Genomic DNA, 17,771 nt, shown 5'->3' with positions numbered 1-17,771 from the left:
TAGTAGACGTGTGGACCTTCTTACTGGCAGAGGTTCTTCCTGCCTTGGTTCAGGAGGGTCAGAGGAGTCCACAGGCTCTGGAGCTCTTTCGGGTACACTCTGGGACAGGTTATCTGGAGGTGGAGGACTAGCAGGAACTGAAGCTGGTTCCTCCTGGGGTTGAGAACTAGCCGGAACTGGAGCTGGTACTACCAAGTTCAACCAGGGTGTGAGGAACCAATGAAGTGGCTCTTTATCATTTATCAGGTTCTCAACAGCCTGCATAGGATCAGTTGGGCTGACAACTCGGGCTCAGGAGACTCTGGCTCAATGTCCTCTGCTGCAATTTCTCCTTCTATGCAGGGTTTTAAACGATTCCTGTGAACAACTTGGGAGCCTTTATCCTCTCTGGAAATTTGATAAATATGGGCCTCAGCATTAGGGATGGCAGAAATGACATAGGGAGTCCTTTCCCACTTGCTGTCCAATTTACTCGTTCTGTGGTTATTTTTTAACCACACCATGTCTCCTATAGCTAGAGGCCCTGCATGAGCAGCCAGGTCATAGTCTCTCTGCTGTCGCTCCCGGGCATTTTCCATGCGCTCCTGGACAATCTCCTTAGCATTGAGGAGACGCCTTTGATGCTCCACCACCCAGTCAGTCTTTGATAGTGGATTGATGACATCAGGCACCTGTACATCCAGGGAGTGGTCAGCAGGTAACTTCCCTTGACGGCCAAACATCAGATAGAAGGGCGTGTACCTGGTGGAGCAGTGAATCGTGTTGTTATAGGTGTACATGAGTTGTGGCAGCAGAGTAGGCCAATTACCCCTTGTCTCAGGGGGTACTGCTCTCAACATTTCAATGAGAGTTTGATTCATCTTTTCACAGAGTCCGTTACCTTGTGGATGATAGGCGGTGGTCCAGACTTTCTGGCAATTATGTAGCAGGCACATCTCTTGGAACAACTGTGATTCAAACGCAGACCCTTGGTCGGTGAGGATCCTCTCTGGGCAGCCGTAGGGCAGGAGGAAATGTTTCCAGAATGCCTCCGCCGCAGTCTTGGCTGTCAGGTCTTTCACAGGCACTGCTACGACAAACTTAGTGAAGTGATCAATAATAGTCATGACATAAGTATACCCTGAGCGACTCGGCTCCAACTTCACATGATCAGTGGCAACAAGTTCTAAGGGAGTTTTACTCACGATAGGATGGAGAGGCGCCCTCTGGTCATGGCGTTCACTTCGCCCCACGGCACTGGCAGTACATTCCCGGCACCATTTCTCATCGTCTTCTCTCATCCCGATCCAATAGAATCTCCTGCGAATGGTGGCCTCCGTTTTCTGCACGCCGAACTGTCCTAACTGGTTATGATACATTTCTAACACCAGACTGGCATCTCGACCTGGTATGAGGATCTGGTATACCCTATTGCAGGACACTGGATCCAGGCTCCTTCTAAGCAACAGGCCTTTTTGAAGGAAGAGTTGGTGGCGATGTCTCCACAGTCTCATTAGTTCTGGGTCTGCACTCTTCCTGCGGACTCTCTCAGGAGTTCTCCCACTAGTAAGGAAGTCGAGCAGTTCACCGAGGACTCTACTTTCTGACTGGAGCTTAATCCACCTTTCTTGTTCGCCCCTGGACTCAGGAATGTTTGATGAAGAAGAATCAGCAGCTGAGTGATTTTCAGTGCATATATTATCTTGCTGAGCAAATTTGTTGTAAAACGCCGGCATCTCCACTTCCTCCCAGGCATCCTTTGGTTCATCTGGTGCTTCGGTAGTGGGGAGCCGAGACAGGGCATCAGCATTATCGTTGGAGCGGCCTGCTCGGTATTTCACAGTGAAGTCATAGTTAGCAAGGCGAGAGGCCCATCTTTGCTCCAGCGCCCCTAACTTGGCTGTATTCAGATGCGCCAGATGGTTGTTGTCCGTGAAGGCGACAAACGGGGTGCCAGCAAGATAGTCTTTGAACTTTTCAGTTACAGACCACACTAAAGCAAGGAACTCCAGCTTGAAAGAATTATAATTCTGATCGTTTTTCTCAGCTCCTCTCAGGGATCTACTGGCGTAGGCAATCACCCTCTCTTTGTTGTCTTGCACCTGGGCTAACACAGCTCCCAGGCCTCTTTTACTGGCATCCGTGTAGAGGTGAAACGGCTTCTGATAATCCGGGTAACCCAGGACAGGGGGTTCAGTCAGCTTCTTCTTTAGGAGCTGGAAGGCAATCTCCTGTTCTTCATTCCATTCGACAGGAATAGGAGTCTTTGGACTCTTCTTGGGATGCCCCCTTAGGAGTTCTTGGATCGGATGCGCAATTTGTGCAAAATGTGGGATGAAGCGTCTATAATATCCTGAAAAGCTGAGGAAACTTCTCACCTCTTTCACGGTGGTGGGTGTAGGCCAATTCCGGACAGCAGCAAGTTTATCGGGATCAGGCTGGACTCCTTCGGCACTAACAACATGCCCTAGATACTTTAATGCCGGCTTCAGCAGGTGGCACTTGGACGGCTTAATTTTAATGCCATATTTAACAAGGATTCGAAACACTTCAGCCAGGTGTTTTAAATGGTCCTCATACGTCTTGGAGTAGATAATGACGTCATCCAGATATAGTAGTACAGTCTCAAAGTTCCTATGGCCTAAACAACGCTCCATCAACCTCTGGAATGTCCCTGGAGCGTTGCACAGTCCGAACGGCATATAATTAAACTCAAACAGGCCCATAGCATAGTGAAAGCGGTCTCTCTCGATCTTCTGGGGCCATAGGTACCTGCCAGTACCCGCTAGTTAAGTCCAGATTGGAGAAGTAGGCTGATGACCCCACGGCAGTCAAGGACTCCTCAATGCATGGTAACGGATAAGCGTCTTTGTGGGTGATTTGATTGATTTTTCTATAATCCACGCAGAACCTTATGCTGCCATCTTTTTTTCGGACAAGAACTAGGGGCGCAGCCCAGGGACTATGACTGTCCCGGATTATATTAGAGTCCTTCATCTGTATCATCTCTTTCACAGACTGATAGGTAGTTGGTGGTATGGGTCTGTATCTCTCCTTGATAGGAGGATGAGAGCCAGTGGGTATGGTGTGTTTGATTACACTGACCTCTCCGTAGTCCGTGGAGTGCTTGCTAAATGCCTTGTGGTGCTCTTTCACCAAACTCAGGACTCCCTCTATTTGCTCCTTCGGGGTGGATTCGTTCCCCACATGAAGTTCTTCCCACCAGGATACTGAAGAGGCGCTGGCAGGGGCGCTGCTGCTCTGTGTGGTCATGAACGTCTCCGTTGCAGGCAGACGGATCACATCCTGGAACGACACCTGGAAAAGCTGAGCAACGGGGCAGTGCTTAGAAAGAGTAACAGGGTGATCACCAAAATTAATCAAACGGACAGGCACTTTACCTTGAGACACAGTCACCAGACTCTTGGCTGTTCGCACGAAGGGATGATTCTCAATTTGAATAGGTTCCACTAGGGCTTGATAGTCCTGGCCCTGGATCCCTAACACAGCACGACACCACAGGATGATCTGGGAATTTGGAGGCAGAATTACCGGCCGGTTATCCCGGATCCGGACAGTACAGATTTCTCCATTTCCATTTGCAAACCTTTGTTGAGCACACAGCATACTGATAGTCTTTTGAATGACTCTTTTAGAAGCAGGTGAGGCTGAGGGTATAGTTTGATTCAATGCTTCAAGTACTTCGGAGTAACAATTTTTAAAGACATTAGTCCCTAGGATCACAGGGTGTCCCCCTTTATCTCCGGCTTGTACCACAATCACGCCTTGCTGTGGTAAGGTGGCTTCTCCCACCTGAAGGGTAGGTTCCCAGTACCCATGAACTTTCACTGGCTTACCGTTGCTGGCAATGATATCCAGCCAGGATTCTGGCGGCTGGGTGAGGAGACTTGAATCCCAGAATTTGTCAAAGGCGGGTCGTTGGATGGTGGTGACCTGAGACCCAGTATCCAGCAGGGCTTCAAAAGGTATCCCGTTGATGCATATGTTAATTTTTGGACGAGATCCTACGTATCTGGGTATCCAGCTTGGATCCTTTGGACCTATTGTTCTACCTCCCGAGGGGTGGTCCTCGGCCTCGGGGGTGGCCCGTTTAACTGCCAACACGTTGATTCAGTGTGTCCATACTTTTTACAATAGTGGCAGACAGGCTGCCTGCGACTCCTGGACCAATAACTCGGTCGCCCATCAGGTTCTTTGGGGTATACATCTTTATATGCAGGCGGGAGCCTTGGAGTCAGGGGGCTTTCATCTTCCAGTAACAATGGTCTCTCCCATTCCTCCATTTTCCTGCACACCTTCTCCAGGCTCTTAGTGAGATGATTTACCTGCTCCATTAATGCTGCCACCACATCTGTTACTGGAGCCTGCGTGGCTTGACTGACTCCAGACGGACCCACATTGACGGTTTTCGGCCGACAGGCCTGAGGTTCAAGGGGGGCTGCTGGCCCCGTAGCCAGGTTTTGGCCTACTGATGCCCAGCTCTTTAAAGTCCAAAAACGCACAATTGGGTGTTGGGCCGATAGCATCCTCAGCTGGCCCTTTAAGTGCTCAGTATTTATACCCGCAATGAACTGCTCTCTTAGAGTCCTGTCCTGGTCCTCAGCCTCCTTGGGGTCCACCTGGACCACAGCTCTCAGGGTCTCTTGCAAGGACAGAGCAAAATCGCGAAGCGACTCTCCAGGCTGTTGCTTCCTGCTGAAAAATCGCATCTTAACTTCGGACACCGTTCTGGCCTCAAACGTGGTGCCGAGGCGATCAAAGATCTGTTCCAGGCTACGCTTTTCAGAATGGGGCCATGACATGACTTCCCTGCGGGCGGCCCCTTCTAATTGAGCTAGGAGGATCTCCATTTGTTGTTCAGCAGAGATAGGGTAAAGCCGGAATAAGGCCAGGATCTGGTCTCTAAAGTCCTTCAATTTAAGGGCTTCCCCGGAATATCGCGGGAACCAGGGGGCCCCGAAATAATATGGCATGGTCAGTGGCATCAGGCTTGATGCTGCCGCAGCGGCAGGTGCCCTATTATCAGCTGCGTGCACTTCAGAAGGCACATCGGGGGCCGCCTGCCCCGCTTCTTCAGGTGCGGACATAGCGTTGCTAAGGGGGCTATGGAGTGAGTATGGCCCTTTAAGAAACAACGGAGCAGACCGGATCTAGGGTGGACGTACTTTCCCCCCGGGTTAAGTCTCTTATCACTAGTGGGGGATCTTCCCCAGTCTCTTCGCAAGGATCGGGACCTCCCCGATGCGAATATATGAAGGGGCCGGTGAATACAAAAGTTTTTACTTACTCCGGCAATGTTCGGTCCAAATCTCGCGAGATGCGTGGTTACGTCGGACGGGAGTCCCAATCGCAGCGTCAGAAGGTAGGAGCGGCCTCTTGGAGCTCCGGGATTCAAGGTAGACGGTATCTTCTTTACAGACGGGGCGGCGTTTTTCCTTCTTGTAAGCTGGGCGGTACCTTCTCTTTGTCTTTTTCGCGCCAAACGGACACAACGAGGCGCACAAATAATCCAGTCCAACTTAGGCGGCCATCTTTGAGTACAACGCTGTCTATTCACTGACAGCAAGCGGTGGCTTAAATAAACGGCAAACAGTCCACAGCAATACAATCTTCGCACCACGATTATTACAGTTCTTTGGCCCAGCGATTTTTCAAATAAGAAGTAGGGCTTAGTCACTTTATGGGCAAATAACGGCACTCAGTTTATATTCCACAATGGCGCAGGAATGATCGAATCCTGTTCGTGATGCCAAAATATGAAGTACGCAGACCTGCAGGGTATTGCGATGTGAGGTCACGGTTAATAGGCATACGTGGGTTACTCACAGTTTGCAGGGAGACCCTGGGCAAGCGTACAGTAGTGATGAAGAGGCTGGCACAGGAGACCTCTGGGGCACTCTCTGGATATAGGGACCAGGCCTGATGAGGGGTGAGGTGCCCTGGATGTTGCAGATGTTTAATGTGCCTAGGGCAAGGTCCCTTTAATGTTCGTGACGCCAGTGCCTGTAACGGCGGCACACCGGTTGATGATAGTGGTAATAAGTGAGGAACACGTTGTTGTGGTGAACCAAAACTTCCTTCACTGGAAACAGTTAACTTTATACAGTCTTTTGTAAAGTTCCAGGTAATGCAGCAGTATAAAGCAGGCTTTACATCAATGGCAGGTACAATGTTCTTGCAAGATACTCAGAGGGTAAAAACAACACTTACAGACCAGGCTGCACTCTTCCTCAGAAATCCTGTGCACTATTCTTTAGAACTCCTGGCTGTTTTTATCCTAAGGCCCGTATGCACTAATGCTGGCTTTATCCTTGGTAGCAAACTTCCTCAGGTATATATTCTTGCTTTGGGTGAATCCTTCTGCCCTTCAGCTTACTTGTCTAGCTGGAATACTGGCTCTGCTCTGCTTATGGGAACTTGGTTTCTCAGGAGGCAACTCTTCCCCTGGTGACAAATCTTCTGAGCTAACTCTGGCTCAATATCCACAGGCTGGCTAGTCTGCACTTACTAGCCTCCTGGACTACACTGCCCTTTCCTGTCTAGGCCTAACTATATATACTAGGGGTTCCCTAGCTCCCTCTAATGTCTAGGAAGAGGAACTACACCCTAACAGGCCTGATACCCAGATAACACAGGAAAATACACATAACACATCATATACATTACAATGGTCATATTAGCCCTTGCGCAGTGCCCACCTTTACCTAGTGGGACACTACACTAAGCATACCCGAAAAGAGTACTACAGAACCACAGCCTGAGTCAGAACCCAGCCAAACCTATTAACAGTGGATCAACAGAATTCCTCTAAATATCAAGAGACTGTATTCTGTCTGGATGTATATGCCGCAACTAAAACCAGCTACAGTAAAAGTGGTCAGTTATATCCTACCACTGTCTACTTCATTCTTCAATATTACTACAACTGGTTGTACCACCATAAACGGTACTGGCGTCACGACAAATACCACCAAGGGACCCAGCCGCCACAAGCACCCTAAACACCGCCGTCATCAAGGGCACCTCAACCCCCATCTAGTCTGGTGCTTCCCTACCACAGAGTGTGCCCTGGAGGATTTCGTGCTGTCTTCCTCAACACTGTGCTGCCAGCCCAGGGAGGCTTTCTGCTAACCGTGAGTAAATCGATGAACTGTATTACTATTTCTCTCATCGGCCCACCGTGCACCTCACGTGTTGCCCCTGCGGTTCTGGCTGGCTGCACTCACAGCTTATGAGACAAAGCGATGCCCATTGTATAGCGGCCGTGGTTGGTATCGCAGCCCAGCCCCATTCACTTCAATGGGACCAAGCTACACCTAGGCCATGTGACCGATGAATATGACGTCATCTGGCCTAGAAAGAGCGATCACAGGAGCACCGCAGCCTCTCCAAACAGCTGATCCGTGGAGGTGTTGGAAGTCGGACCCCCACCGATATGGTATTGATGATGACCAGGGGTGCAGCTAGCCTTTCTGCTCCCTGAGGTGAAAACTCAAACGGCACCCCCCCATGTCAATTTCTTAACCTAACCCCTATGCCAAAATGAAAGCGCTCATTGCCCATGGCCCTTCCGCTGCCCCCCACTTGCCCCTACCTGGTGCTGCCTGATGCGATCGCCTCACCTGGCCTCATTTTTGGTGCACCCCTGGTGATGACCTATCTATGGGGATAGGTCATCAATATGAAAATCTCAGAAACCCCTTTTAATGTGACGGCCCATAGGCCCTGCCTCCATAACCCCTACAAAAGTGACAAGAGCAGTGTAAAAGATGTATATGAGAAGATAGTGACTCACTCCCTCATCAACCAGACCCAGGTGCTCCTGTTATTGGACTACCCCAGAGTCCTACAATAATAAAAAATGATGTAGTTAAAAAAATTAACAGGCACTCTGTAAAAATTATTTAGCAATCAAAGAACATGATTTAACATTTGGTATACATGAGTCATGTCTACCAAATATTAAATCATGTTCTTTGATTGCTACCGTAAATTATTTTCATGAACTATCAGGATTTACTCAGCTTATTGGATCAATTTCTAGGATTGTGACAAAATTTTAGGACTGTGAAATATTTTTCTTCCATCCTTTGCTGGCAGGACTATTGACTGTCCCACCACGGTGGACCATTTTTATTACACTCTTTTTCTATGCTTTAGTTTTCATTTTAATTCATTTGTTATTTTTACTCTTGTCATATTAACTTTAAGTGTCACATATTTTAATTCATTAAAGGTACGTTATATGTAAATAAAACTTGCTTCATTTGCAGCTCCAGGTGACAGAGGGCCTGTTAAATTTTTAAATTTTTTAGGAGTGTAAAAGAGTTTGTGCAAAAATTAGCAACTTCTAAACCAGTTTCTTAGAAATATTACCTCCATACAGTAAAAAAATATTACTGAGCAAAACCAGGGGCGGATTGGCCATAGACCCTACAGGAAATTTCCTGTTGGGCCGATACCCAGGGGCAGCCCCAGCCTCTCCTCGTAGCTGCCGGCTGGGTACTTAAAGGGGTTCTGCAGTTCTTTTAAACCGGTGATCTATCCTCTGGATAGATCATCAACATCTGATCGGCGTTTGTCCGACACCCGGGACCCCTGCCAATCAGCTGTTTGAGAAGGCAGCTGTCACGGATGGTGTACAGGAAACAAGACAATGCAATACAATAATGACTTACTGGATCCACAACTAAGGAACAAAAGGGAGACCCCTACATGAGACCTGCCACTCTCCCTAATTGCTCAGCCTATGCGAACACCCCAAAGGTGGATGGGCGCATATCCACGTACCTCGGCTATCTAATACCTGAAGACCCTACAATAGTGAGGGGACACGACCACCGGCTCCCTACACTAGACACGGAGGGAGTCAGGGTCACCTGAAAATCCAGCAGACAGAAAATCACAAATAAAGGAACAGCACTTCTCTTGCAGAGGACTGGGAAATAGAAACAGCAAGCACACACACTCCAGGAAGTTGTATAAGCCGCAACCTAATGCATCATGGGGAGGAACTTAAAGGGAAGCAATCAGTCCAACTGCATGACAGCTAAGATAGACTAACGAGATGAGGAACTTAACCAAAACAAAGAAACTCAAGGAGGTTCTCAACTGTCTGGTTGTGACAGTACCCCTCCCTCTACGAGTGGACTCCGGACACTCAGGGCCCACCTTCTCAGGATGGGACCTATGGAAAGCCCTGATGAGACGAGTGGCCTTAATGTCCGTCACTGGGACCCACATCCTCTCCTCAGGACCATAACCCTCCCAATGAACGAGGTACTGGAGGGAACCGCGGACAAGACGAGAATCCACAATCCTAGAGACCTGAAATTCAAGATTTCCATCAACCATATTTGGAGGAGGAGGCAAAGGCGAGGGTACAATAGGTTGAACATAAGGTTTCAATAAGGACTTATGAAAAACATTATGGATCTTCCAAGTCTGAGGAAGATCAAGACGGTAGGCAACAGGATTGATGACAGACAGGATCTTGTAAGGCCCAATAAACCTAGGACCCAACTTCCAGGAGGGAACCTTCAATTTGATATTCTTGGTAGACAATCACACCAGATCACCAACATTCAGGTCCGGACCAGGCACACGTCTCTTATCTGCCACACGCTTATATCTCTCACTCATGCTCTTTAGATTATCCTGAATCTTTTGCCAAATAGATGACAAAGACGAGGAGAATCTGTCCTCATCAGGTAAACCAGAAAACCCCTCTCCCGAGAAAGTCCCAAACTGCGGATGAAACCCATATGCACCAAAAAATGGTGACTTATCAGAGGACTCCTGACGACGGTTATTTAAAGCAAACTCAGCAAGGGACAAAAAAGAACACCAATCCTCCTGATTCTCCGCCACAAAACAGCGCAGATATGTCTCCAGATTCTGATTGACGCGCTCTGTTTGGCCATTCGACTGCGGGTGGAAAGCAGAAGAATGACAAGAATGACAACCAAACCCCCAAGCGAGAACAGAAAGCCTTCCAGAATCTGGAAACAAACTGCGTGCCCCTATCAGAGACTATGTCTGAAGGAATACCATGCAATTTGACAATGTGGTCAATAAATGCTTGCGCCAGCGTCTTAGCATTGGGCAAACCAGGAAAAGGGATGAAATGCACCATTTTGCTAAAACGGTCCACCACCACCAGAATCACAGTCTTCCCCGAGGAACGAGGCAAGTCCGTTATGAAGTCCATGGACAGATGTGTCCAAGGACGGGAAGGAATGGGTAAGGGAAGGAGAGGACCTGATGGCCGTGAATGAGGGACTTTGGCACGAGCGCAAGTCTCGCAAGCTGCCACAAAACCCTCAACCGACTTACGAAGCGCAGGCCACCAGAATCTCCGAGCGATGAGATCCAGTGTGGCTCTTGCCCCCGGGTGCCCAGCAAGGACCGTATCGTGGTGTTCCTTAAAAATCTTGTGTCTCAAAGCGAGAGGCACAAACAACCTCCCAGGAGGACAAAGATCAGGAGCCTCTGACTGGGCTGCCTGCACCTCTGCCTCCAATTCAGGAAAAAGAGCAGAGACCACCACACCTTCAGCCAAAATGGGACTCGGGTCTTCAAAATTCCCACCTCCCGGAAAACAACGTGACAGGGCATCTGCCTTCACATTCTTAACCCCAGGGCGGAACGTGACAACAAAATTAAACCTTGAAAAGAACAAAGACCATCTGGCCTGTCTCGGGTTCAGACGCTTGGCTGACTCCAAGTAGGCCATATTTTTATGGTCAGTAAACACGGTAATAGGGTGTCTGGCTCCCTCTAGCCAATGGCGCCATTCCTCAAAAGCCAACTTGATGGCCAACAATTCCCTATCTCCCACATCATAATTTCTCTCTGCGGAGGAGAGTTTCTTCGAGAAAAAGGCACATGGTTGCCATTTGGCAGGAGAGGAACCCTGAGACAAGACCGCACCCACCCCTACCTCAGAAGCATCAACCTCAACTATGAAGGGTAACGAAATATCAGGTTGTACCAGGATGGGAGCGGAAGCAAAACTCTCCTTGATATTAGAAAAGGCCTTACGCGCCTCTACCGACCAGGAAGAAAAATCTACCCCCTTTCTGGTCATATCAGTGAGTGGTTTAACAACAGAGGAATAATTCAAAATAAATTTCCTGTAATAATTGGCAAAGCCCAAAAAACGCATCAGCGCCTTCTGATTCTCAGGAAGCTCCCACTCAAGCACAGCGCAGACCTTCTCGGGGTCCATGCGAAAACCAGAAGCGGAGAGAAGAAACCCCAGAAATTGAATTTCTGGAACCGCAAACACACATTTTTCCAGTTTCGCGTATAATTTATTCTCCCGCAGGATGAGCAAGACCTGACGTAAATGTTCCTTATGAGTCTTGAAATCAGGAGAAAAAATCAAAATGTCATCCAAATACACTAATACAAATTTTCCCATTAAATGATAAAAAATGCTGTTCACGAAATGCTGAAAAACGGCTGGGGCATTCATCAAACCAAAAGGCATAACCAAATTCTCAAAATGGCCCTCAGGGGTATTGAAAGCCGTCTTCCATTCGTCTCCTTCTCTGACCCTGACCAGGTTGTATCCCCCTCTTAGGTCTAATTTGGAAAAGACTTTAGCCCCAACAACCTGGATAAACAGGTCCGGGATGAGAGGAAGCGGATAAGGGTCACGAATAGTGATACTGTTCAGCTCCCTGAAATCCAGACAAGGTCTTAAAGAACCATCTTTTTTCTTAACAAAGAAAAAACCAGCGGCAACAGGTGACTTCGAGGGTCGTATGTGTCCTTTTCTCAGACTCTCAGAGATATAAGCACGCATAGTGACCCTCTCAGGTTGGGAAAGATTGTATAAACGAGATTTAGGCAGCTTGGCGCCTGGGATGAGATTAATAGGGCAATCATACTCCCTGTGCGGGGGCAAATCCTGAACTCCACTCTCAGAGAAGACATCCGAAAATTCAGAGAGGAAAGGTGGTACAGTCTTAGTAGAAACCTCAGAAACAGATGTCATGAGGCAATTCTCTCTGCAGAAGTCACTCCAACCATTTATTTGCCTCGCTTGCCAATCAATGGTGGGGTTATGTTTAGTGAGCCAGGGTAGCCCCAACACTAGAGGAGTAGGCAAACCGCTAAGGACGAAACATGACACATCCTCAACATGAGCATCACTCACAATTAAACGGATATTGTGAACTATGCCCTTTAATGATTTCTGAGAAAGTGGAGCGGAATCAATAGCAAAAACAGGAATATCCTTTCCCAAAGTGCATACCTGGAAACCATGAGTTATTGCAAATTGATAATCAATGAGATTGACAGCTGCTCCACTATCCACAAAAATCTCACAAAAAATGCTCTTGCTCTCTAGCGCCACCCTAGCAGGCAGGACAAAACGGGAACTACAAGCAAACGGAAAACCTTCAATTTCCGCCTCAACCCTGCCAATAGTAACAGACAGAACATTTTTAAAAGATGTTTTCCTTTTTGTTTCTTTATTACTCCCAGAAGACTGCCTGAATCTCCTAGAGGGACAAACATTTGCCAAATGATTTATACCTCCACAACAAAAACAAACCCTCCCATGCGGGCTGAATCTTCTATTGTCAGAGGCAATCAACCTCAGCTGCATGGGCTCCTGCTCAGAAGGGGCTGACAGCGACTGAGACCCCTGCGCACAGAAAGAGACCACTGCACTGTCCCGGGACTGAGTATGACAAGAAGGAGAGATCTCTCCTCTCTCTCTAAGACGCCTGTCAATACGAACGGCCTGAGACATAGCAGAGTCCAAGGAGGTAGGTCTCTCATGAAAGGCAAATGCATCTTTAAATCCCTCTGAAAGACCATGGCAAAATTGACTTCGGAGTGCAGCATCATTCCAACCAGTATCAGCTGCCCATCTTCGAAATTCTGAGCAGTATATCTCTGCGGATTGTTTACCCTGGCATAACAGACGTAGTCTAGACTTAGCCAGAGCAATACGATCCGGATCATCATATATCTGACCCAGGGCTAAAAAGAATTTATCCACTGAACGGAGGGGCCGTGCCCCCTCCGGCAGCGAAAAGGCCCAGGATTGAGCGTTACCCCTGAGCAGCGATATAATGATCCCCACCCTCCGTTCTTCATCACCAGAGGAATGGGGAAGAAGGCGAAAATGGAGTTTGCAAGCCTCTCTAAAACGCACAAAATACTCACTACCCCCGGAGAACGTAACCGGGAGCGAGATCTTAGGCTCAGAACAAACTCCATGAACGCAAGCTGAACCGGTCACTTGAAACTGAGAAAAAGTCTTACGGAGATCAGCTACCTCCAATGAAAGACCCTGGAAGCGCTCAGCCAAAAGTGAAACCGGATCCATGCTTGAGACGGTTTAGGCGGCTTATAATGTCACGGATGGTGTACAGGAAACAAGACAATGCAATACAATAATGACTTACTGGATCCACAACTAAGGAACAAAAGGGAGACCCCTACATGAGACCTGCCACTCTCCCTAATTGCTCAGCCTATGCAAACACCCCAAAGGTGGATGGGCGCATATCCACGTACCTCGGCTATCTAATACCTGAAGACCCTACAATAGTGAGGGGACACGACCACCGGCTCCCTACACTAGACACGGAGGGAGTCAGGGTCACCTGAAAATCCAGCAGACAGAAAATCACAAATAAAGGAACAGCACTTATCTTGCAGAGGCCTGGGAAATAGAAACAGCAAGCACACACACTCCAGGAAGTTGTATAAGCCGCAACCTAATGCATCATGGGGAGGTACTTAAAGGGAAGCAATCAGTCCAACTGCATGACAGCTGAGATAGACTAACGAGATGAGGAACTTAACCAAAACAAAGAAACTCAAGGAGGAGGATCTGGAAAGCTCCTGTCAGAGCTTCTCAACTGTCTGGTTGTGACAGCAGCGGTAGTAGTGGCACGGCATTCTCGCTGTTTACCGCAGGCCCAGTGACATCACGATTAGTATCACGGGCCTGGGCGGGGCTAATCTCTGTTTATTTGAATGGATCTTAGCCCCGCCCAGGCCATTGATACTAGTCGTGACGTCACTGGGCTTGCGGTAAACAGCGAGAAGGCCGCGGCACTACTGCCAGCGCCGCTGCCTTCTCAAACAGCTGATCGGCAGGGGTGTCGGACCCCCGCCGATCAGATGCTGATTATCTATCTAGAGGATAGATCATTAGTTAAAAAAAACTGCAGAACCCCTTTAATGATTTGATGTATCCTCAGGGCAGTGGCACAGTTGAATACTGTGATGAAAGTGGCAATATTTTGTGCTGCACTATGGTATTTTCGTCTGCTGAGGCAGTATTTCGTGCTGGTTCTGCTGGGGTGGTATTTTTTGTTGCACTACAGTATTGCAGGCCCCACCTACTTGTGTTGGCCTTGCCTTCTGTCAATTTTGGCATGAACCCACTTTTAGTTCTTTTTTACAGGGCCACTTTAAGTTCCCACTCTGCCCATGAGCAAAACTGACTAAAAAATACCAATATTAGCAATGATACCACTATACACGGCCCAAATAATACCGCCACTCCATGATTATTACCATTACCGTATGAGCTAACTACTGTACAGATAAATGTAGTGGCACAGGTGACATCTTCTCTGACTGGAGTCATTCACTTTTCCATCATAACCGTCATGTAGGCTTCTTCCAGCCAGAACTTGTGTCTGCAGAGTTTGCTGCAGGGTGGATTTGATTTAAATCACTAGTCAGTAAAGCTTAATTTAAATCATAGTTTTCTACATAAAGACTAATTCTTGCTGGTATAACTTCTAATATGCAAGTAGATGAAGATTTTTAGAACATCTTTTCTTATTAGTTTGATTAGGTTGATTCTATATTCATAGGTTTGTAGAAGTTAGGATTAAGGTCTTTTTCTCAACTCTGTTCATGTTATAACATTTTTGCTGTGAAGAAGAGGCATGTGATCTCTGCTGAGTCAAATTCAGTTTTGAGAACTGCAAAAGTAAACCAAGCATCTGTGATAATATCTTGTAGGCAGAGAAACTGCCCAATAATCTTACAAAAACCTCTGGAGCATGACATTGTGAATGGATTAATGGAATTTATTTACCAAAAAAATTAAACATATACAGCCTTATTCTACATAATTAACCACCTCAGCCCCCAGTGCTTAAACACCCTGAATGACCAGGCCACTTTTTACACTTCTGACCTACACTACTTTCACCGTTTATTGCTCGGTCATGCAACTTACCACCCAAATGAATTTTACCTCCTTTTCTTCTCACTAATAGAGCTTTCATTTGGTGGTATTTCATTGCTGCTGACATTTTTACTTTTTTTGTTATTAATCGAAATTTAACGATTTTTTTTGCAAAAAAATGACATTTTTCACTTTCAGTTGTAAAATTTTGCAAAAAAAACGACATCCATATAGAAATTTTGCTCTAAATTTATAGTTCTACATGTCTTTGATAAAAAAAAAATGTTTGGGTAAAAAAAAAATGGTTTGGGTAAAAGTTATAGCGTTTACAAACTATGGTACAAAAATGTGAATTTCCGCTTTTTGAAGCAGCTCTGACTTTCTGAGCACCTGTCATGTTTCCTGAGGTTCTACAATGCCCAGACAGTACAAACACCCCACAAATGACCCCATTTCTGAAAGTACACACCCTAAGGTATTCGCTGATGGGCATAGTGAGTTCATAGAACTTTTTATTTTTTGTCACAAGTTAGCGGAAAATGATGATTTTTTTTTTTTTTTTTTTTTTCCTTACAAAGTCTCATATTCCACTAACTTGTGACAAAAAATAAAAACTTCTATGAACTCACTATGCCCATCAGCGAATACCTTGGGGTCTCTTCTTTCCAAAATGGGGTCACTTGTGGGGTAGTTATACTGCCCTGGCATTCTAGGGGCCCAAATGTGTGGTAAGGAGTTTGAAATCAAATTCTGTAAAAAATGACCTGTGAAATCCGAAAGGTGCTCTTTGGAATATGGGCCCCTTTGCCCACCTAGGCTGCAAAAAAGTGTCACACATCTGGTATCTCCGTACTCAGGAGAAGGTGGGGAATGTGTTTTGGGGTGTCATTTTATATATACCCATGCTGGGTGAGAGAAATATCTTGGCAAAAGACAACTTTTCCCATTTTTTTATACAAAGTTGTCATTTGACCAAGATATTTATCTCACCCAGCATGGGTATATGTAAAAAGACACCCCAAAACACATTCCTCAACTTCTCCTGAGTACGGGGATACCAGATGTGTGACACTTTTTTGCAGCCTAGGTGGGCAAAGGGGCCCATATTCCAAAGAGCACCTTTCGGATTTCACTCCTCATTTTTTCCTGAATTTGATTTCAAACTCCTTACCACACATTTGGGCCCCTAGAATACCAGGGCAGTATAACTACCCCACAAGTGACCCCATTTTGGAAAGAAGACACCCCAAGGTATTCCGTGAGGGGCATGGCGAGTTCCTAGAATTTTTTATTTTTTGTCACAAGTTAGTGGAAAATGATGATTTTTTTTTTTTTTTTTTTTTTTTCATACAAAGTCTCATATTCCACAAACTTGTGACAAAAAATAAAAACTTCCATGAACTCACTATGCCCATCAGCGAATACCTTGGGGTCTCTTCTTTCCAAAATGGGGTCACTTGTGGGGTAGTTATACTGCCCTGGCATTCTAGGGGCCCAAATGTGTGGTAAGTAGGTAAATGACCTGTGAAATCCGAAAGGTGCTCTTTGGAATGTGGGCCCCTTTGCCCACCTAGGCTGCAAAAAAGTGTCACACATCTGGTATCTCTGTATTCAGGAGAAGTTGAGGAATGTGTTTTGGGGTGTCTTTTTACATATACCCATGCTGGGTGAGATAAATATCTTGGTCAAATGCCAACTTTGTATAAAAAAATGGGAAAAGTTGTCTTTTGCCAAGATATTTCTCTTACCCAGCATGGGTATATGTAAAATGACACCCCAAAACACATTCCCCAACTTCTCCCGATTACGGAGATACCAGATGTGTGACACTTTTTTGCAGCCGAGGTGGGCAAAGGGGCCCATATTCAAAAGAGCACCTTTCGGATTTCACAGGTCATTTTTTACAGAATTTGATTTCAAACTCCTTACCACACATTTGGGCCCCTAGAATGCCAGGGCAGTATAACTACCCCACAAGTGACCCCATTTTGGAAAGAAGAGACCCCAAGGTATTCGCTGATGGGCAAAGTGAGTTCATGGAAGTTTTTATTTTTTGTCACAAGTTAGTGGAATATGAGACTTTGTATGAAAAAAAAAATAAAATAAAAAATAAGCATTTTCCACTAACTTGTGACAAAAAATAAAAAATTCTAGGAACTCGCCATGCCCCTCACGGAATACCTTGGGGTGTCTTCTTTCCAAAATGGGGTCACTTGTGGGGTAGTTATACTGCCCTGGCATTTTCCAGGGGCCCTAATGTGTGGTAAGTAGGTAAATGACCTGTGAAATCCTAAAGGTGCTCTTTGGAATATGGGCCCCTTTGCCCACCTAGGCTGCAAAAAAGTGTCACACATGTGGTATCGCCGTATTCAGGAGAAGTTGGGGAATGTGTTTTGGGGTGTCATTTTACATATACCCATGCTGGGTGAGAGAAATATCTTGGCAAAAGACAACTTTTCCCATTTTTTTATACAAAGTTGGCATTTGACCAAGATATTTCTCTCACCCAGCATGGGTATATGTAAAATGACACCCCAAAACACATTCCCCAACTTCTCCTGAGTACGGCGATACCAGATGTGTGACACTTTTT

Source organism: Bufo bufo, chromosome 2 (genome assembly GCF_905171765.1).
Source record: "Bufo bufo chromosome 2, aBufBuf1.1, whole genome shotgun sequence".
NCBI lineage: Eukaryota > Metazoa > Chordata > Amphibia > Anura > Bufonidae > Bufo > Bufo bufo.
The sequence above is the reverse complement of the archived record's forward strand: the minus strand, read 5'-3'. Positions refer to the sequence as shown.